This window comes from Carya illinoinensis, chromosome 4, assembly GCF_018687715.1.
Source record: "Carya illinoinensis cultivar Pawnee chromosome 4, C.illinoinensisPawnee_v1, whole genome shotgun sequence".
NCBI lineage: Eukaryota > Viridiplantae > Streptophyta > Magnoliopsida > Fagales > Juglandaceae > Carya > Carya illinoinensis.
In genome coordinates, this window is record NC_056755.1 from 22,080,335 (window position 1) to 22,103,999 (window position 23,665).

The following is a 23,665-nucleotide window of genomic DNA, read 5'->3' on the forward strand; positions in this document are numbered from 1 at the left end:
AGTCTAACACTTCTCCCCCTTTTGACATCATTAAAAAAGATCCGCAATAAGTAAATAGATTGAAGAAAACGGTGCGTTAGTAGACACTGTAGATAATTGAAAAAAAAAGGGATTTGAAAAAATTGTCTGATGTTGTTGACAAACGAGATTGAAGGTTCTGAGTTTTTAAAAAATGTCATTTTCACCGATCGGGAAAAAAAATCACATTACTCTTTGACTTGGATGATAGCTCGTCTGGTTCTTTATGCTATCTCTATAAAATTAGTCTTAAAGTTCATCCAATCCGCATCAAATTTTCTTCTTATCTCTATAATTCATATGCATTCCTTCAACATTCTCATTTTAAGCCTTTTATTCTTTTCTTAATGGCTCATTCTTCTAACATTTTTCTAGATCCATCCATGAGACATTCTGCATCTCAACCTCCTGTCCCTTTTGCAGCTGCCATTGGTGCCATGTTGTAGCAGGAAAATAATAATTTGGCTAATAAGTCAGATTCTGATGCTATCTATGACTTGGTGAGTCTTGGGACTCACTACTCTTCCTTTATTGTTGCTTTTTCCCAACAGCTATAAGCTAGAAATCATGAAATTGAAAAGCTCAAAGAACAAATTGTTATAATTCAACGAATTGCTTAAGAGTCTCACACAAGGGAATGAATCATTCGGCAGAAGAATAAACAGTTGAAATCTTTATTAGATTCTTCATTCCGCTTGCTGGTTTCCATGGATAAGAATGACATGATATTGTATGAAGAGAATGAGCGTCTCAAACATGAGGTTAAGAATCTCAAGTATATGTAAAAGTATTTAAAAAAATTATCTTTATTTTTATTGACTCTGGTCTATCTTTTAAGAGATATTCATAGCATGCATCATACCTATTTCTCTTCTGATCATACATAATCTATCTTCTAGTAAAGGTTTTGTGAAAATATCTGCTAACTGATCATGTGTTTGTGAACTCTAGTACTATATCGTCTTTCTGCACATGATCTCGAAGAAAATGATATCTTATTTCAATATGCTTAGTTCTAAAATGTTGTATTGGGTTCTTTGAAAGATTTATAGCACTTGTATTATCATATTTGATTGGAATGTGATTATACATGAGTTTACAATCTTTAAGTTGTTGCTTCATGTAGAGAACTTGAGCACAACAACTACTCGCAGTAACATATTCTGCCTCAACAGTAGATAGTGCAACAGAATTTTGTTTTTTATTAAACCAGGAAACTAGTGTATGACCTAAGAAATCGTATGCTCCACTAGTGCTTTTTCGATCTATTTTACAGCCAGCATAATCTGCATCTGTGTAGCTGATTAGATCGAAAGATGTGTGCTTAGGGTACCATAACCCTATGTTAATTGTACCACTAAGATATTTAAGAATGCGTTTAACTGTAATTAAATGTGATTCTTTTGGAGATGATTGAAAGCATGCACATAAGCACACACTAAACATAATATCTGGTCTACTAGCTGTTAAATATAATAAGCTACGAATCATACCTCAATATATTTTCAAGTCAACTGGCTTACCGGATTCATCTTTATCAAGTTTAGTTGATAGGTTCATTGGTGTTCCAATTTCCTTAGCACTTTCCATCCCAAACTTTTTCAGTAATTCGTTAATATATTTTGATTGATTGATGAATGTCCAAATTTTTGCTTGCTTAATTTGCAAGCCGAGAAAGAATGTAAGTTCTCCCATCATGCTCATCTTAAATTCTTCCTGCATAGTCTTAACAAAAACTTGACACATATTTTCATTAGTAGCACCGAATATTATATCATCAACATAAATCTGAATCAAAAGAATATCATCATTTTCATATTTAATGAAAAGAGTTGTATCGATTTTTCCTCTTGAAAAACATTTTTCAATCAAGAAACTACTGAATCTCTCGTACCAAGCTCTAGGAGCTTATTTAAGTCCATATAGTGCTTTTGTGAGTTTAAAAACATGATTTGGGGAAATATGATTTTCAAAATCTGGAGGTTGCTCAACATATACCTCTTTATTTATAAAACCATTTAAGAAAGTACTTTTAACATCCATTTGAAAAAGTTTGAAATCTTTATAACAAGCATATGCAAGTAGCATTCGAATAGCTTCTAATCTTGCGATTAGTGCATATGTCTCATCATAATCGATTCCTTCTTCTTGATTAAAACCTTGAGCTACAAGTCGAGCCTTATTTCTAGTAATGACTCCGAACTCATCTTTCTTGTTTCTAAAACCCCATTTTGTTCCAATAATAGTATGATTTTTTGATTTAGGAACAAGTGTCCAAATAGCATTTCTTTCAAATTGATTCAACTCTTTTTGCATAGCTAGAATTCAAGATTCATCAAGAAGTGCGTCATCAATATTTTTGGGTTCAATCTGAGATAGAAAAACAGTATGATTGCAAATATTTCTAAGAGATGATCAAGTACTTACACCTCGTGAAGGTTCTCCCAAAATTTATTCCACTGGATGATCTTTCACAAATTTCCACTGTTTGATTGCATCTTGTATTAAATTTTGATGATCTTTCCTGATGGTTCCATGTTAAACTTATTCTATTGTATTCTCTTTGTTGAGATTGAGACTTTCCATGTTATTTATACCTCCTGTTTCTTCATCAATAGATTTCTTGGAGAGTGGAGAATTAGATTCATCAAATACTACATGCATAGATTCTTGTACAGTCAAAGTCTTTTTATTGAATACTCTATAAGCTTTACTATTAGTAGAATACCCGAGAAAAATACCTTCATCATGCCTAAATTATCCCTGTCATTCAAAATAAAACATTTGCATCCAAATTCATGAAAGTAACCAATGTTGGACTTTTTTTCATTCCAAAGCTCATAGGGGTTTTTATCTAATTTAGACCTTAGCATAACTCTATTTATAACATAACATGCAATACTTATCGCTTCGGCTAAAAAATAACTAGGCAAGTTGTTCTCATTGAGCGTTATTCTTGCCATCTCTTGAAGAGATATATTTTTCCTCTCTACTACCCCATTTTGTTGAGGAGTTCGAGGAGCAGAAAAATTATGCACAAAACCATTTTCATCAAAAAAATGTTTCAATATTTTTATTAACAAACTCTTTTCTCCTATCACTTCGGATACTTGAAATAGTATAACCCTTTTCATTTTGAATTCTCTTGCATAACTTGGTAAAAACATTATGTGCCTCATCTTTATGAGCAAGAAAGATGACCCAAGTATATCTAGAGAAATCATCAATAATAATAAATGCATAATATTTTCCTCCTAGACTTGCAACTCTATTTGGTCCAAAAAGATCCATATGTATCAGTTGCAATGGTCTAGTAGTGGAAATATATTTCTTGGTTTTAAAAAAAATTTTTGTTTGTTTACCAAATTGACATGCATCGCAAATTTTGTTTAAAAAAATATGTTTTTGGTAAACCTCTCACAAGATCATTTTTTGAAAGTTTGGAAATAAGTTCCATGTTGGCATGACCTAGTCTTCTATGCCATAACCAACTAGTTTCATTTTGAACTGAAAAACAAATTGCATCTTGTGAGGTAATTTCTTCAAAATCGATTGTATAAACGTTGTTGCTTCTAAAAGCAATAAAACAAATATTACAATCATTATCATTCAAAATAATGCATTTATCCATTTTGAAAGTAACTATAAATCCTTTATCACATAATTGACTTATGCTTAAAAGATTATGTTTTAGACCTTCAACAAGTAGAATATCTTCAATTATGAAAGAAGGTTTATTACCAATTTTACCTATTCCCACGATCTTCCATTTCGAGTTGTCTCCAAATGTCACATGTCATTCTTCTTTAGATCTAAGATCAAAGAATTTAGTCTTGTCTCCCTTCATGTGTCTTGAACATCCACTATCTAAAAACCATTTGTTTTTGCTTGTGGATGACTTCATGCATACCTATAAATAATTAAAATGATTTTCTTGATACCCAAGTTTTTTGGGTCCTTTATTTATTAGTATTAGAAAAAACAAGATTTTTAGGTACCCATATAGCACTAATAGTCATTATATGATTTCTTCTAATAGAACAAGTATGATAATTATAACCATTTCTATTACAAAAATTGCAAATAGCATGTGACATATATGAAGAACTTGAATGATTATAATAATATCTTTTTTTAACAAAATTATTTTTATGAAAAGAATTTTGAATATTAGTCTTTGATGTAGAAAGATTATCAAAGAAATTTTTATAAGGTTTGTATTTTTGTTTTGGCATATATCCTAAGCCTGCCTTGTTAAAAACACATTTTTGACTACCAAGAATTTTTTCAAAATTTCTTTTTCTATTCGTAAAGTTTTCAACAATATTTTCTAAATCAGCTTTCTTCTTATTTAACTCAAGATTTTCATCTTTCAAAATGATACTTTCTTTTCTTAAAATATAAATTTTGTTTGTTAAAGAAGAATTTTTCTTTTCAAAGCAGTATACTTGATACATAATTTTTCAAATTCCTTATATACCTCTTCTAAAACATTTTACAATTCTTCATATGAAAGATCTTCAATATTATCAAGATTTGTTATCTCAATGTCATCTTTAGCCATAAGACAAAGATTTGCTGATTTTCCATTGCTTGCTTCACCATCTGAACTGCTTGAATCATCATCCATTGTAGCTTTCATTGCTTTCTTGCCATTGTTTCGATCTTTTTTTAGCAGAGGACAATCTGGCTTGATATGACCAGGTTTATTGCATTTATAACAAATTAAAGTGTCATTTTTACCTGAATCTTTCTTGGAAAACTTTTTGAAGGATTTCCTCGGAAGAGTTTTATTTTTCTTTAAGAGCCTTTGAATTCTTCTTGTTATCATCGCAACTTCTTCATCTTTGTCTTCATTTTCCTCATCGTCATCACTTTCACTTTCATGAGGAACAACTTTAAGTGCCAAACTCTTCTTTGGTTTTCCTTCTTCTTCTCCTCTTTTCAATGTGTACTCATGGGTGATAAGTGACCCGATGAGTTCATTCACTTCGAGCTTCTTGAGGTCTCTAACTTCAAGAATCGCTGTCACTTTTGATTCTCAGCATTTTGGTAGAGAGTTGAGAATTTTTCTTACTATTTCTATCTTGAAATAAATTTTGCTAAGAGCTGTCAAGCTATTTATGATGTTAGCAAAACGAGTGTGCATACTAGAAATAGATTCATTATCATTCATCTTAAACATTTCATATTCATGAGTAAGAATATAAATTTTTGATTCCTTGACTTGCAAAATTCCTTCATAAGTAACTTCCAAGTTATCCCAAATTTCTTTTGCCATAACACAAGTCATTATTCTATTAAACTCATTTCCATTGAGAGCATTAAATAATAAATTCATGGCAGTTAAATTCAAAGTATAAAGTCTATCGTCTTCACGATCAAACTCTTCTTCTTCCTTTTTGACCTTTACTCCATCAACCACTTTTGTTGGAATATAAGGTCCATTTACAATGCATTTCTAGAATTTTCGACCTTGAGTCTGAAGGAATATTCTCATTTTAATTTTTAAGAATGAGTAATTATCTCCACAAAAGAGTGGAGACCGACTGCTAGATTGACCTTCACCAAATGAAGCTGGAATGTTAGCCATAAGATCTTAACTCAAAAGATAGTTAATCTTATAATAGAGCTCTTAGCTCTGATACCAATTGTTGCCCAGATGACTAACACAAGAGGGGGGTAAATTGAGTTGTATTTAAAAAAAATAACAATTATAAATCAAATATACAATATAAAATATAAACAAAATATGAAACAGTAATAAATATAAAGAGTAAGGGTAAGAGAGAAGCAAAGTCTGTATGTTAACGAGGTTCGGCCCCACTGCCTATGTCTTTACCTCAAGCTACCCTTTGAGGATCCCTAAATTCACTATTCAACCTCCTTCAGGTGGAGATAGAAACATATTACACCTTTGAACAACACCGCTACAAAGGATCTGTGTAGAACACCCTCTACACTTGCAATCACCTTACATGTGGTGATTCAACTATTTCCTGTGTAGAACACTTTCTACACGCACAAGGGTTATATACACTCTTTTACTGATACAAAAGCTAATAGTGAGTAGGTTATCAGAAAACACTCCTCAATGAGTGAAATAAGAGCAATACAGTACAAACTATATCTATCAAAATGAACAAGGATTAAAGCTCAATGCGTAGAGAAGAGAGAATGAAAGTTTTGAATGAATGTTGTATGCTTTTGGTGTTGTGAATGTGAAACTCTCAAATGATCTATTTATAAGCATATGAGATTTCATATTCAAATTTAAAAAGATTCACATGTCAAAGACAATATCATTCACTTTTTCAAAAAATTCAAATAAAATGTTCTTTTTTATCAATTGTCAAAGACAACATCATCCATTTTTCAAAAATTTCAAACCTAATCTTTTACTTTTGGCATATGACAAAAGGAGCACACTTTACTTTTCAAATATTTCAAACCTAATCTTTTACTTTTTGCATATGACAAAAGGAGCACATTTTACTTTTCAAAATTTTTAAATCTAATCTTTTTACTTTTTGCATATGACAAAATGAGCACACTTTACTTTTCAAATATTTCAAACAAAAACATCTACCTTTTGCATAAGTAAAAAAAATATCAATCACTTTTGAAAATATTCAAATAAAACATGCACATGTGAAAGATGACAATCAATCATCTTTAATATTTTCAAAATTCAACCCTTTAATCAAGGTATGTACATGTGAAAGATGACAATCAATCATCTTTCAAAATTTTTAAATTTAATTTTCAAAATATTCATGCACATGTGGAAAATGTATTTTAATGCTTTATGATAAAATATTAATTTTGAGCCTTTATCCTAATTTCAAATTTTTAAGAGATTTACAACATTATTTTATGACTTTAATGTGAATTTATTCCCTTCTTGCTCATGCTTGTTTCCTTGATGTGCTTGACTCCATTGTGTAGACAACTTGAGTTTGAAACTCCTTTATTCTTTGAATTCATTTATTATCATCAAAATCCATGTATAGATATATAATTACACAAAACTTGAAACCTTGGGTTCAACATGGCTTTTCTTCAAAATAATTAGCGACATCCAAATGCACGGATGGGAGGATGGAAGGCAAGAAAAGAAACGCATGCTGGAGAGCTTACAAGAAGGAAAAAAATGGTGTAGGGGTGTTCTTCATTTTTCCTCTTAGGTTTTATTTTCAGGATGAAGATAAGCATATCTTGAGCTAATCTTCTTTCTTTCCCTCTCCCTGCCTATCTTGAGGTAATCTTCTTTCTTTCCCTCTCCCTGCCTATAAACCAACATCCCAAAATTGGGAAGTGAATTGAAAAAATGTTGAATAGCACCCTATTTTTCTCTGCTTCCTCACACACATCTCCATCCATTGCCAACCACCATCTACCAAACCAAAGATTTCCAGCAACACCCAAATGTACGAATGTGAGAACGAAAAGAAATACACGCTATAGGGTATATAAGAAAGGAAAAAATGGCTCTTGGGTTTTATTTTCGATACGAAGAGAAGAAATCAGAAGAATTAAAGAAGAGAGAAAATGAAGAGACAAAAGGAAATGAGTTTGGTTTTGGAGAGAGAAACGAATGAGAATATGCAGAAAAACATCGAAGACGTAAAGGTGAAAGAAATTAAAGAGAATAACTGAGATCGAAATTTACGATATAAACAACGTTAAATATAATAATAAAGTAAACGGAAGACAACAAAATCTGTTAAAACAATAAACATCCGTTTCATAGCCACTTTTTATATATAAGAGACATATATTAAAGGAGAAAAAAGATATTTGAAATCATAGAGTGCAAGGGCCGTGTATTATTTTTAAAAAGAATTGAGTAATTGTGTGAGCCACACAATGGTGAAATATGTACTTAAAAAGAAACATAATCTTTACAAGTCTCGAATAAATAAACCACACGACCACACGCAAGTCTTTGTAAAAAATTAGACCCTACTTTAAAAAAAAGTAGGGGTGTGCATCCGGACCGGATTTTTTCCCGGTCCGAATCCGAAACCCGGAATCCGGGTGAATCCGGCGGTTATCCGCCCGGATTACACCCGGGTGGTTAAGAAAAACCCGGATCTGGTTACGGATCCGATTTTCTAATCCGGTAATCCGTAACCGGATATTACATCCGGATGTTTTTTTTCTCTTGCCGAAACGACACCGTTTATTTCTTACATTTAATTCCTCTCAAGCTCTCAAGCCGAACGAATCCTCTCTTCAGCTCTCTGTCTCGTCTCGTCTCTCAAGTTCTCATCCAAAACCCTAGCCGTGCCGATTGCGAATCTGTTTATCTCTGTCTCTGTCTGTATGCTAATCGAAACCGACGGTATGCTAATCTCTCTCTGTGACGCCCCCAAATCCCCACGCCCGAACACGGGGAAATCGAGACGTCCGGATGGTGACAACCCGGGTCACCACCCTATCGACGAGTGCCAAGTGTGTGCAAAGGCAACATATGTGCACAAAGAAACACGCAGCGGATAACGAAAGTCATAACTAAGTACTAGAATTTTTTCTTAATGTAATACAAGCTGTTTAAAACATACATAAATAAAATATTACAAAAACACAAATACAGATTTAAACCAAATATAAAGCATAGCATCAGCAACCCGGCGGAGCCGCATCCTCGGGCTCAGCCTCCTTCTCTTCATCCTCAAACTCTGCACCAAAAGCTATGGAACCAAAAATGGTACCGCAGGTAAGTAAAACCCAAACACTACCAGATAAAAACACATAGAACTCAAACAATATGCATGAAACATGCCCAATGCACGAAACCCATAAAACATAATTTTTCCACACACGCCAAAAACACATCCTTTCCGAAAAATACGCCAAAAGTCAAATTTGGCCTTTATCCGACTCAAACCAGAATCCATTTTATCCGTACGCACCATGACCTCCCCTAGGGGTCATCCGCACACCCTGGCTCCAGTGCCACACCGCAGAGTACCACTATGCATGTGACACCTAACGAGCGATGCCCAGTTCCACGCCCCGCGTGTTCGTAGCCAAGCATCCTCTAGCCCTCACCAGCGAAGGGCCATGGAGTCGGTGCGTAGAGCGATGCTCGGTTCCGTGCCCGGCGCGTTCGTAGCCAAGCAACCCCTAGCCCCCGCTCCCGTCGTCTAGCGACAACCCAGGGGACATCACTCAGTTTATTCCGCTCCCGAGTGACCAGAGGAGCTCCACCGGGATAATACCCCATCCCGACTTGGGGTCGTGATACACACGCACCTGTAAGACCACTTACGCCAATACACAGGCTTTTCACACTATTTCACAAATACACGTGCATGCACCATGCAATGCCATAACAATGCATAAAAATAATCCAACAACATAAATCAAATAAACAGGCAACTCCGTCCTCTATCCATCCGACCCCCGAACTCCTCGGACTCAGTCTATATGGCAATTTTAGAAAACACGCGGCGTTGCAAACGGCGGAGAAAAAGCAACGTCACAATGAAAATTCACTGTGGCCGTGGGTTGTGAAAAACCCACTTTTGAACGGGGACAAACTAGGGCTTGGGATTGATAGGGAATGGTCTAGGGATGATTGTGAAGCTATTGAAAGTGGTGGTTGGCCGTGGGTGGCGGCAAAAACGGCGGTGGGAGGCCGGATTTTCCAAAAAGGAAAGCTAGCTCGTAGGAGCTGTTCCGTTGGTTGGAGGCCGAAAATAGGTGGGTTAGGACGGCAAGGGACCGGTGATGAAGTGGTGAAGAAATGGTGGCCGGAGGTGGAGCGACGGCGACGGATCGGAGCAAAACCCGTGCGGGCTTTGAAGGGCTTTTCCGGCCAAACGGCCGGCCGGATGGGGGTGGGTTTTGGTGGGAAGGTGCGCCGGAGGGAGGGGAGTTGAACGGTGCCGGCGGTGAGCCGCACGGTGGCCGCACGGCGGCGGTTCGAGGGGTTGAAGCTTTCCGGCGTGAGAGAGAGAGAGAAGAGAGAGAGAGACCGGGGGGTCGACGCGGGGAGAGAGAAAAAAAAAAGAAAAGAAAGAAAAAAACAGAAAAAGAAAGGAAAAAGAAAGAAGAAAAAAAAGAGAAAAAGGAAAAAGAAAGGGAAAAAGGAAAAGAGGTGTAGGGAAAAAGATGAAGTCTAATCCTCATTCCGGAAAACAAAACTAAACCGCCGAAACAAGATTAAAAACCACAAAACAACTAAAAGAAGTAAAACACAACATCAATTAAATTAAAAAAAAACAATTTTAAAACGCAAATAAATTAAAATAATAAACTAATATATTAATTAAAATAAAAACAACCATTTCAGCGAAAATACACTCAAAAGCGGGTTATCACACACACTCTCTCTCTCTCTCAATCTCTCTATCTTTCTCTCGGTTTGGTTGGATTTTTCTGGGTTTGTGTTTGATTTTCGCTTGGTCTGTTTGGGTTTGTGTTTGATTTTCTGGGTTTATTATTTTGTGAAGCTAATGTTTATATCTCTTTCCCTTTTTCATGCTTTTGGTCTCTTTGTCTCTGTCTTTCTCTCGGTTTGGTTGGATTTTTCTGGGTTTGAGCTTGATTTTCGTTTGGTATGTTTGGGTTTGTGTTTGATTTTCGCTTAGTCTAGTTTGGGTTTGTGTTTGATTTTCTGGGTTTGGAAAGGTAGTCATCATTTTCTGGCTTCATCGCTTGGTCTATTTGGGTTTGTGTTTGATTTTCTGGGTTTGGAAAGGTAGTCATCATTTTCTGGCTTCATTATTTCTATACTTGCCCTCCAACGGTATGTAGATTTTAATTGGTTAATATCAATTATTGTGACTTGGCTTTTGATTATAATCATTTACAGATTTATATGTTATGATGTTGATGATTTAATATGATTTATACTTGCCCTCCCAGTAGACACCTTTGCCAACTTGCAGTTCAAAAAGATCATCACCAAGTAGAAAGAAGATGATATCTTAACACAATCATCTTACACTTTTACTTAGATAACAATTATGAGAGCATTGGGAATAATAAGATAACAATAACACGATCCATGCATCTATATCATTTTCCTTTTTAATTTAAGAGTAGAAACAAAGGGGCCTAATTTCCACATTAATCTCTTTGAAGAAATCGGATACTCGCTTTTTCACGTAAACGTAGATAGCTCTTCTGCTCTTTAGACATGGCAGCCACCCTTCTCAGCAGATTTGGAAGGTCACTTTCTTGTATTTCTAGAAGGGGCTTTCCGACTGCTTGTGATGACAAGCTTCTCCTGCCAACCGGTAAATCCATGAACCTCTACTCTGCGATCAACCAAGCGCTTCACACCGCCTTGGAAACCGATCCTCGGTGAGCTCTCTCTTTCTTTTTCTGGTTTCTTAGGATTCAACTGTCTGTTACGATGAATCTCCGCTTTTTTTTAGCTTGTCAAGGAAGGCAAAAAAAAAAAAAAAAAAAAGATATCGTGTTTCTTATTAAACCTATAGCTGTTGCCGGTATATTATTTTTTTTAAGAAAAAGGCTAGGCGATAAATTCACAAAATTCCCAAATTTAAAGTTTGTGTCATCATTCATGCGTTTAGTAACCGAAAACTGAGAGGTTTATTAGCATCCAACGAATTGTAGCAGTGCGGAAGATGGCTCCCTTTTGCCTATTGTGGTGCAAAATATTTGTTTACTTCTGTGATCTTCACATCTAAATTCTTATTTCGAAATGATTGAATTAAAATTGTCAGTTTTCTTAACTCCACAAACTTCTGTATATTGTCTTTTTGTCTAGTGGCTATTGTGATGATCCGCTTTTGAGTGTATTTTCGCTGAAATAGTTGTTTTTATTTTAATTAATATTTTAGTTAATTATTTTAATTTAATTGTGTTTTAAAATTGTTTTTAATTTAATTGATGTTGTGTTTTATTTCTTTTAGTTGTTTTGTAGTTTTTAATCTCTTTTTGGCGGTTTAGTGTTGTTTTTCCCGGATTGAGGTTTAGACTTCATCTTTTTCCCTACACCTCTTTTCCTTTTTCTCTTCTTTTTTCTTTTTCCTTTTTTTCCTTTTTCCTTCTTTCTTTTTTTTCCTTTCTTTTCTTTTTTTCTTTCTTTTCTTTTTTTTCCTCTCCCCCGCGTCGACCCCCCCGGTCTCTCTCTCTCTTTTCTCTCCCTCACGTCTTAAACTTCTTACCCCCGGTGTACCGCCGTCCGGCCACCGTGTGGCTCACCGCCAGCACCATTCTCTTCGTCTCCCTCCGGCGCACCACTCCACCGATTTCCACCCCCGTCCGGCCGGCCGTTTGGCCGGAAAAGCTCTCCAAAGGCTGCACAGATTTTGCCCCAATCCGCCGCTGTCGCTCCACCTCCGGCCACCATTTCTTCACCACTTCATCACCGGTCCCTTGTCGTCCTAACCCACCTATTTCCGGCCTCCAACGACCACCGGAACAGCTCCCACGAGCTAGCTTTCCTTTTTGGGAAATCCGGCCTCTTTTCGACGATTTCGCCGCCACCCACGGCCAACCACCACTTCCAATAGCTTCACAACCATCCCTAGACCATTCCCTATCAATCTCAAGCCCTAGTTTGTCCCCGTTCAAAAGTGAGTTTTTCACAACCCACGGCCACAGTGAATTTTCACTGTGACGTTGCTTTTTTGCCGCCGTTTGCAACGCCGCGAGTTTTCTAAAATTGCCATATAGCGCTGTAAGTATTTTTCAAACCCTATTTTCAGATTTAAATATATATTGCTCTTTTAATTAATTAATCTGCTGGTTGGTTGATTCCGGACTGAGTCCGAGGAGTTCGGGGGTCGGATGGATGGAGGACGGAGTTGTTTGTTTTATTGTTTTATGTTGTTGGATTATTTTATTATGCATTGATATGGCATTACATGGTGCATGCACGTGTGTTTTTGTTTATGTGTGAAAAGCCTGTGTATTCGCGTAAGTGGTCTTACGGGTGCGTGTGTATCACGACCCCAAGCCGGGATGGGGTATTATCCCGGTGGAGCTCCTCTGGTCACTCGGGAGCGGAATAAACTGAGTGATGTCCCCTGAGTTGTCGCTAGACGACGGGAGCGAGGGCTAGGGGTTGCTTGGCTACGAACGCGCCGGTCGCGGAACCGGGCATCGCTCTACTCACCGACTCCGTGGCCCATTCGCTGGCGAGGGCTAGAGGATGTTTGGCTACGAACGTGCGGGGCACGGAACTGGGCATCGCTCATTAGGTGTCACATGCGTGGTGGTACTCTGCGGTGTGGCACTGGAGCCAGGGTGTGCGGATGACCCCTAGGGGAGGTCATGGTGCATACGGTTAATATGGATAATGGTTTGAGTCGGATAAAGGCCAAATGTGACTTTTGGCGTGTTTTTCGGAAAGGATGTGTTTTTGAGCCAAATGGGTTTTTGGCGTGTGTGGAAAATTATGTTTTATGGGCTTTGTGCATTGGGCATGTTTCATGCATATTGTTTGAGTTCTATATGTGTTTTTATCTGGTAGTGTTTGGGTTTTACTTACCTGCGGTACCATTTTGGTTCCGTAGCTTTTGGTGCAGAGTTGGAGGACGAAGAGGAGGAGGCTGAGCCCGAGGATGCGGCTCCGCCGGGTTGCTGATGCCATGATTTATATTTGGTTTAAAACTGTATTTGTGTTCTTGTAATATTTTATTTACGTATTTTTTAAACAGCTTGTATTACGTTAAGAAAAATTCTGGTACTTAGTTATGACTTTCGTTATCCGCTGCGTGTTTTCTCTGTGCACATTTGTTGCTCTTGCACACACTTGGCACCCTTCGAAGGGATGGTGACCCGGGTTGTCACCATCCGGACGTCTCGATTTTCCCGCGTTCGGGCGTGGGGATTTGGGGGCGTCACAGGTGGTATCAGAGGGGTCTGGCTTTGGGTAAAACCACATGTCCCGTAGGCAGTACGAGAATGCTTTTTAAAGTTGTGTTTTAAAAATTATGTTAAGTACAGTTGTTTTATTTGTTTTATTTGTTTGAGCTTGTTTGTTTGTTTGTATTTATTTAGTTATGTTTTTGCAAGCTGGTTTCTTTTGTTTCTTGCTGTGTGGTGTTGGTTTTGTTTTTGTTGGTTTTATGATGGTTTTATTTGTTTTCTTAAAGGAGGGTCAAGAGTGGTGTTGTGGCAGGAAAATGGGGAGACCAAGGAAATCTACCCAGGAACCACGGGACAATACCTCCCGGGATGACTCCATAGCCGAAGCAATACGGCAGATGACGGAATTTATGCAACAGAGTGCGAGGTCTCAACAAACAGGGCCTTGGCCACAACAAGAGGGTCCCTGGCCACCATCAGGAGGGCCTTGTCCACAACAAGGAGGGTTTTGGCCACAACCAGGGGGTCCTTGGCCATATCAGGGAGGGCCTTGGATGTATCCAGGATGGTCCAGTAGCATGGTGCAAGCCGGATGCACCTATGAGCGCTTCCTGGCACATAGGACTCCACACTTCACTGGAAATGAGGATCCACTTCAGGCTGGAAGATGGATCAAAGTTCTGGAGAAAACCTTTTAGGTGTGTGGATGCACTGAGGCACAGCAAGTACTCTACGCCAACTATCTCTTGCAAGGTACCGCTTCTGATTGGTGGGATACCAAGAGGGTGTTGTTGGAATCTGAACTGGGATCTTTCGCTGCGGTGACCTGGCAGCGTTTCAAGAAGGAGTTCAATGACCACTTCTTTCTCGCATCGGTAAGGAAGCAAAAGGCAAGAGAGTTCTCAAATCTGGTCCAAGGGGGCGCGACAGTGGAACAGTACGCCCGGAGGTTCATAGAACTCGAGCGATTTGCTCCTCATCTTGTCGCCACTGAGGAGATGCGAGCAGATCGTTTCCAGGAGGGGCTACGTCATGACATACGCCGTATGGTGGTCAGCCATCGGATATCCACTTTTCAGGAATTAATGGATGTGGCTACCCTTGTGGAGCGAGAAAATAATCTGAGTGTGGGCTCCCCTCCAGGGCATAAGAGGCGGAGTTTTTCTGGTGAAGGAAGCAGCTCGGGTTCGCCCCAGAAGTTTGTTCAGCGGACCGGAACTCGACCTCAAACGTCCTCAGGTGTTCGTATGGGAGGACGGGTGCCTATCTGTGGAGCTTGTAATAGAGCTCATGAGGGCGAGTGTCGGATGAGTAGCGGACCCCAGTGTTACCGGTGCGGCCAAGTAGGACATATCGCTCGGGATTGCTCCGTCAGAGTTCAAGGAAGCCGTGGAGGTAGACACGGTGGAAGAACCAACCCGAGACAAGCAGTGCAAGCCCGGGTTTACACTGTCACACCCGGAGAGGTGGATGATGAGGCACCAGCGACCCATGATGCTGGAGTAATTACAGGTATGGTTTAATTTAATCTTAAGTTGGATTTAATTTTTGGTGTTTGTGGTTTATTCTTTGCTTTTTGGATTTCATGGGTTGATGTGTTTGGTTCAGGAAGAGTCTGTTTGTATGAGTTTTATGCTTGTACTTTGTTTGATTCCGGTGCTTCACGGTCGTTTATATCTTCCACGTTTGCTCGGGTGTGTAATTTGGTCACGGAACCATTGCCGAAGTCTATGGTAGTGGCTCTACCCGATGGTGAGATGGTGTGGTGTTCCAAGGTTGCTTTGGGATGCCCGTTAAATTTTGAGGGAAGGTTCTTGGATGCTGATTTGGTAGTGTTCAAGCTGTTGGGTTTTAATATCATCCTCGGGATGGATTGGCTATACCGATATTCTGCGAGTATTAATTGCAGAAGTCGGATAATTAGCTTTCAGCTTCCAGATGGTGATTGTCTGGAATTTGTGGGGAGTAGATTAAAAGAAAACCCGATAATTATATCGGCGATTCAGGCAAGAAGAGAGATTGCATGGGGAGCGGATGCATTCTTGGTGCAGATGGTGTCCACGCCGTCTGAGAAGAAGTCTTTGGCAGACATTCCAGTTGTGGAAGAATTCCCCGATGTGTTTGTGGATGATTTGCCCGGACTACCCCCTGTTCGGGAGATGGAGTTTGTTATAGAATTGGAACCTGGAGCGGCTCCTGTGCATAAAGCTCCTTATCGCATGGCACCGGCTGAATTGAAAGAGTTGAAAACTCATTTGCAAGAACTGGTAGAGAAGGGATTTATTCAGCCTAGCACGTCGCCGTGGGGTGCACCAGTTTTATTTGTTAAAAAGAAAGATGGAACCCTCCGTATGTGCATTGATTATCGGGAATTGAATAAAGTGACCATCAAAAATAAATATCCTCTCCCGCGGATAGATGATTTGTTTGATCAGCTTCAAGGAGCAGCCGTGTTCTCTAAGATTGATCTGAGGTCGGGATACTACCAGCTGAGAATCAGAGACCAGGATGTGCCTAAAACTGCTTTCAGGTCAAGGTATGGGCATTATGAATTTAAAGTGATGCCGTTTGGGTTAGCTAATGCCCCTGCAGCTTTCATGGATTTGATGAATCGAGTGTTTTGACCTTATCTGGATTCCTTTGTGGTAGTGTTCATTGATGATATACTGATTTATTCCCGAGATGTTGAAGAGCATGTGTATCATCTTAGTCTGGTACTTGAGAGATTGAGAGAACACCAGCTATACGCCAAGCTCAGCAAGTGTGAATTCTGGTTGGAAGAAGTTAAATTCCTTGGGCACGTAATTTCCCGGGGCGGAGTGGTTGTTGATCCTAGTAAGGTAGAAGCCATTTTGTCATGGCAGCGCCCGACTACAGTGCGCGAGGTCAGGAGTTTCTTGGGGCTCGCCGGATACTACCGAAGATTTGTAGAGGGTTTTGCTCGCCTATCCGGACCTCTCACAGCTTTGACTCGGAAGAATATAGAATTTGTTTGGTCAGAGAAATGTGAGAGAAGCTTCCAGGAATTAAAGAACAGGTTGACGACGGCACCAGTGTTAGCGCTCCCAGAACCGCATAAGCCATTCGTAGTCTTCAGTGATGCGTCTAAGTTTGGTTTGGGTTGTGTCCTTATGCAGGAAGAACGGGTTGTAGCCTATGCATCTCGTCAGCTAAAGGACCATGAGAAGAATTATCCGACGCACGATCTAGAATTGGCTGCGATTGTTTTTGCCCTCAAAATCTGGCGGCACTTCTTGTATGGGGAAGCTTGCGAGGTATTTACTGATCACAAGAGCTTGAAGCATTTGTTTTCCCAAAAAAATCTGAATATGAGGCAGAGGCGATGGCTGGAGCTAATCAGTGACTATCAGTGTGAGATCAAGTACCACCCGGGGAAGGCTAATATAGTTGCTGATGCTTTGAGCCGGAAGTCACATTTGGAAGATGAAGCCGAGCCGTCAGAATTGGAGTCGTTGCTTTGTGGGATGAGAAGGCTCCTTATAGAGAGTTCGCAGCAAGTGGAGATTTTGTCTTCAGTTCTCGATATTCAGGTAACTGATTTTGAAGAATTGAAAACTGTCCAAAGAAAGGATCCGAAACTGCTGAACATTAGGAAAAGAGTTAGAAAATCTCGAGGGCCGTTGCACTATAGCATGGATAATGATGGGATACTTCGGTTCCGAGATCGCAGAGTGGTCCCAAAGGACTCAGATTTCAAAGAACGGATCATGGCGGAAGCTCATGCGGCCCCTTATTCAGTTCATCCCGGCAGTACAAAGATGTATCAGGACTTGAAGAAAAATTACTGGTGGGACGGAATGAAGAAGGACGTTGCCTTATATGTGGAGAAATGCCACACATGCCGTCAGGTAAAGGCCGAGCATCAGAGACCTGCAGGGATGCTCCAACCCCTCCCTATTCCTGAGTGGAAGTGGGATGACATCACGATGGACTTCGTAGTGGGTTTGCCGAGAACGCCTAGTGGGAAGAATTCTGTTTGGGTGATTGTGGATCGGTTAACGAAGAGTGCTCATTTTCTGCCTGTTAATAACACCGACTCTTTGGGTAAGTTGACCCGTTTGTATGTCAAAGAGATAGTGCGGCTACACGGCGTACCAAAGAGTATAGTGTCGGATCGAGACCCGAGGTTTACGTCGCAGTTCTGGAAGAGTTTGCAGGCAGCTTTGGGTACTAAGTTGAAGTTCAGTACTGCTTATCACCCGCAGACAGACGGCCAGTCAGAGCTCACCATTTAGACCCTGGAAGACATATTGCGAGCATGTGTCATGGAATTCCAAGGAAGTTGGGAAAACCATTTGCCGCTCATCGAGTTTGCATACAATAACAGCTTCCATGCGACCATTCAGATGGCTCCCTATGAAGCTCTTTATGGGAGAAAGTGCAAGTCGCCCTTGTGTTGGGATGAAGTTGGGGAGAGTAGGATAATTGGACCCGAAATAATTCAAGAGATGCAAAGCCAAGTCCGAATCATCAGAGATAAAATGGCGGCAGCTCAGAGTCACCAGAAGAGTTACGTTGATACCAGGAGGAGAGAGTTGTCGTTTGAAGTTGGTGATTGGGTTTACCTTAAAGTCTCTCCCATGAGAGGTGTTAAGCATTTTGGTAAGAAAAGGAAGCTAGATCCGAGGTACGTCGGCCCTTTTCAGATTTTGGAGAGAGTAGGGTCCGTCGCCTATAGAGTTGCCTTGCCAGATTATTTTGGGGATGTTCATGATGTCTTCCACGTATCATCCCTGAAGAAGAGCTTTGGACAGCAAGAGCCACGCTTTGTTGACCCAGCAGGTATTCAGTTGCAACCGGATCTCACTTATGAGGTTGTTCCGTCGCAGATCATGGATTGGAAGGAGCAACAGTTGAGGTCCAAGACAATACCTTTGGTTAAAGTGGTTTGGGGAGATCCATTAGCTCAAGATTTCTCTTGGGAGCGAGCAGCGGACATGAGGGAGCAGTACCCGTATTTGTTCGAATAAGGAAGGTATGTATCTTAATCTTGATCACAGATGGTTTATGTGCTTTCTTGTGGCTTGTTTTAAGTTGGTGGTTGATCTGCAATTTCGAGGACGAAATTGTTTTTAAGGAGGGGAGGATGTGATGATCCGCTTTTGAGTGTATTTTCGCTGAAATGGTTGTTTTTATTTTAATTAATATTTTAGTTAATTATTTTAATTTAATTGTGTTTTAAAATTATTTTTAATTTAATTGATGTTGTGTTTTATTTCTTTTAGTTGTTTTGTAGTTTTTAATCTCTTTTCGGCGGTTTAGTGTTGTTTTTCCCGGACTGAGGTTTAGACCTCATCTTTTTCCCTACACCTCTTTTCCTTTTTCTCTTCTTTTTTCTTTTTCCTTTTTTTCCTTTTTCCTTCTTTCTTTTTTTTCCTTTCTTTTCTTTTTTTCTTTCTTTTCTTTTTTTTCCTCTCCCTCGCATCGACCCCCCCGGTCTCTCTCTTTCTTCTCTCTCCCTCACGTCGGAAACTTCTTACCCCCGGTGTACCGCCGTCCGGCCACCGTGTGGCTCACCGCCAACACTATTCTCTTCGTCTCCCTCCGGCGCACCACCCCACCGATTCCACCCCCATCCGGCCGGCCGTTTGGCCGGAAAAGCTCTCCAAAGGCTGCACGGATTTTGCCCCGATCCGCCGCCGTCGCTCCACCTCCGGCCACCATTTCTTCACCACTTCATCACCGGTCCCTTGCCATCCTAACCCACCTATTTCCGGCCTCCAACGACCACCGGAACAACTCCCACGAGCTAGCTTTCCTTTTTGGGAAATCCGGCCTCTTTCCGGCGATTCCGCCGCCACCCACGGCCAACCACCACTTCCAATAGCTTCACAACCATCCCTAGACCATTCCCTATCAATCTCAAGCCCTAGTTTGTCCCCGTTCAAAAGTGGGTTTTTTACAACCCACGGCCACAGTGAATTTTCATAGTGACGTTGCTTTATCGCCGCCGTTTGCAACGCCGCGAGTTTTCTAAAATTGCCATATAGCGCTGTAAGTATTTTCCAAACCCTATTTTCAGATTTAAATATATATATTGCTCTTTTAATTAATTAATCTGCTGGTTGGTTGATTCCGGACTGAGTCCGAGGAGTTCGGGGGTCGGATGGATGGAGGATGGAGTTGTTTGTTTTATTGTTTTATGTTGTTGGATTATTTTATTATGCATTGATATGGCATTACATGGTGCATGCACGTGTGTTTTTGTTTATGTGTGAAAAGCCTGTGTATTCGCGTAAGTGGTCTTACGGGTGCGTGTGTATCACGACCCCAAGCCGGGATGGGGTATTATCCCGGTGGAGCTCCTCTGGTCACTCGGGAGCGGAATAAACTGAGTGATGTCCCCTGAGTTGTCGCTAGACAACGGGAGCGGGGGCTAGGGGTTGCTTGGCTACGAACGCGCCGGGCGCGGAACCGGGCATCGCTCTACTCACCGACTCCGTGGCCCTTCGCTGGCGAGGGCTAGAGGATGTTTGGCTACGAACGTGCGGGGCACGAAACTGGGCATCGCTCGTTAGGTGTCACATGCGTGGTGGTACTCTGCGGTGTGGCACTGGAGCCAGGGTGTGCGGATGACCCCTAGGGGAGGTCATGGTGCATACGGTTAATATGGATAATGGTTTGAGTCGGATAAAGGCCAAATGTGACTTTTGGCGTGTTTTTCGGAAAGGATGTGTTTTTGGGCCAAATGGGTTTTTGGCGTGTGTGGAAAATTATGTTTTATGGGCTTTGTGCATTGGGCATGTTTCATGCATATTGTTTGAGTTCTATATGTGTTTTTATCTGGTAGTGTTTGGGTTTTACTTACCTGCGGTACCATTTTGGTTCCGTAGCTTTTGGTGCAGAGTTGGAGGACGAAGAGGAGGAGGCTGAGCCCGAGGATGCGGCTCCGCCGGGTTGCTGATGCCATGATTTATATTTGGTTTAAAACTGTATTTGTGTTTTTGTAATATTTTATTTACGTATGTTTTAAACAGCTTGTATTACGTTAAAAAAAATTCTGGTACTTAGTTATGACTTTCGTTATCCGCTGCGTGTTTTCTCTGTGCATATTTGTTGCTCTTGCACACACTTGGCACCCTTCGATGGGATGGTGACCCGGGTTGTCACCATCCGGACGTCTCGATTTCCCCGCATTCGGGCGTGGGGATTTGGGGGCGTCACAGCTATTCTACAGAGTGGTAATGTATGAGGAATTGATTTCTAACTGAACTATCTTTGATGACTTTCCTTCTTCTTGTCACTAGTTGGTGTCAATTTTAATTACTCATTCATGTTAAGGAGGAGATATAAAAGTTTATGTTTTACTTAGATAACAATCATCTTACACTTTTACAGTTTTACTTAGATGCCTTCCCTCTCTACCCTTTTACACCAATTTCTGCTCTTTTTGCCTATGATGTATACTTTCTGTGTTTAAAGCCAAACTTTCATTGGCGGGAAACAGTTATTCATCCAAGAATTTTTCTGTACAAAACTTCTTGTCATCTAAAGGCAGATGGAAGGAAGTTTTCTATTACACCTTGAATCAATTCATATAATTAAAAATGTAACACCTTGAACATATTGTTATTTTCTACCTTGTTTGTCTGTTAACAGTCATGTGCTTCAGTCATCACATTCATGGGCTGTGAGTTCATAGTATGCATGGTATACCCTATTGGCATGTCAAACAGTGCAGCAAGATATTGGCCTACAATTGATGGTGATGAATCCTCCATTAGTTTATTGGCTTTATGCATAGCTTATATGAATTCTCCATTAGTTACGCCTATTGATATTAATACTTGCTGTTGTCCAGGACTCACAGACCTTATTATACTTTAATTTAGAAAATGAACTGTCAGCCATAGCAATAGAGAGAAGACTTCTGAGATGCTGGCATTTTGGTCAATTTGTTATGAGCTGAACTTAAGGAGTATGATTCTCTACATTGGACTTCCTCTCTAGACTTGCCTATAAAGTGAAGAAGACTTTAAGAAACCATAAATGCCACTGGGTAAGATAAAAAATTGGGTTAGACAAATACCGCTTGCTATTAATTTTGGGAGTTTTGCTGCCTCTTATCCTCTCCTTTTTCCCTGAACTTGTTTTTCCATATATTATGCAACAATATGCTTGTGCAGTTGATGCTTGACTGTTATCCTCCCTTGTGCAGTTTCCTCAATTCCATATTCAACTTTCAAGATGTGAAGAGCATTGTATTTTTTTTTTTTTTAAATAGTAGCAGCATTGTAATGTATTATTATTTATTTTGTTCTTTGTAATGGATTGTATTAGTTGAATTACTTGTAATGTATTATTATTTATTTTGTTCTTTGTAATGGATTGTATTAGTTTTTAATTAGTTGTATTGTATTATTATTTATCTATGTTTTGCATTGAGATGTAAACAAAATATTATCTATTTTTGCATTTTTATTTATATATATATCAGATATTTTTTTTAAAAAGTGCTATATATATTTTTTTGGGGTTATAACCCGGATATCCAGGTTTTAAGGCAAAAACTACAAAAAAACCGGATATCCGGTTATAATCCGGATATCCGGATTAGACCCGGTTATCCGCCCGGATTGGAATCCGGGTCAATCCGGGCGGATAACCGCCCAGTTTTTAAAAGCCGGATCCGGATCCGGTTATGGCCGGATACCCGGATCCGAATCAGGTTGAACACCCCTAAAAAAAAGTATAAAATATATATATATATATATATGTATGTATATATTTATTAGTGAGACTCACTTTCTTATAAAGGGTTTGTATAAAACTTGTCTATTTAAAACTTGTACCAAGCATTACTCTTCTAAAAATATATGAGCTCGAGAATGATTTGTTAAAAGACTAATTGAAGGGTCAAAGAGTTTGTCTCACTATTGATACAAGGACATTAGTCCAAAATTTGAAGTATTTGTATTTAATTGCTCATTTTGTAGATAGTAAGTGTAAGTTATGCAAAAAGTTTCTTAAATTCTGTTTAGTCGATGATCATAAAAGTGACACCATTTACAAGACGATGGAGTCCAAAATAAAGGAGTGAAATTTGTAGAGCAGGTGGTGACAATAACAGTGGAATATGCCTCGTATAATGATACCACATTTGAGTATTCAAAAAATAGTTGCAAGTGTACAAATGCAATAAGGTTTGTGAGATCTTCGACGGTTAGACTTGATCAATTCAAGACCATTGTTCAAGTTGTGGATAATGGATGTAAGAAGATGTTGTGTCTTGATGCTACAAGATGGAACTCAACTTCTTTTTTTTTTTTTCTTTTTTTTTTTTTTTTCTTTTTTTTATGTTAGAAATGGTCTAACATTATTGAAAGGCTTCTGATTCCATAAGAGATGAGAGGCGTGCAATATGTCTGAAACTTTGATGAAGAAGAGGAGATTGGCTCAACCCAAGGTTGAGAATTGGGAAAGTATTCAAGTCTTCATAGGATTCTTAACGCTTTTTTACAATGTCACATGCACCATTTCTAATTCTTTGTATGCAACATCAAATGAATATTGTTAACAAGTTTGTTAGGTAAAGGAAAAATGAATGAAATGATCAAAAGCGTTCATCCTACTTTACGTATTATGGCATTTAACATGAGGATCAAGTATGAGTAATATTGAGAAGATTTGAGTAAGATCAGTGTTTTGTTATATGTTGCTATTATTCTTGACCCATGGTACAAAATTAATGTAATGGTTTATAGGTTGTAAAACACTAGCAGGAAGAGATAAGCGAATCAACTTACGTCAAGGATACACTCAATAGGTTGTATTATGGGTTTGTGCTTTCAAGATGGTTAGTATCAAGGTTCCACCATCCACTACACTG

The 23,665-nt window shown here is 39.4% G+C and overlaps 1 long non-coding RNA gene across 1 annotated transcript; it reads left to right on the forward strand.

Moving 5' to 3' along the window:
• Positions 1–8,155: 8,155 nt before the first annotated feature.
• On the forward strand, positions 8,156–22,053 carry LOC122308135. The gene is made up of 3 exons (XR_006241925.1): positions 8,156–8,365; positions 21,638–21,835; positions 21,995–22,053. It is a non-coding gene; the product is annotated as an uncharacterized LOC122308135 (long non-coding RNA).
• The last annotated feature ends 1,612 nt before the right edge of the window (positions 22,054–23,665 follow it).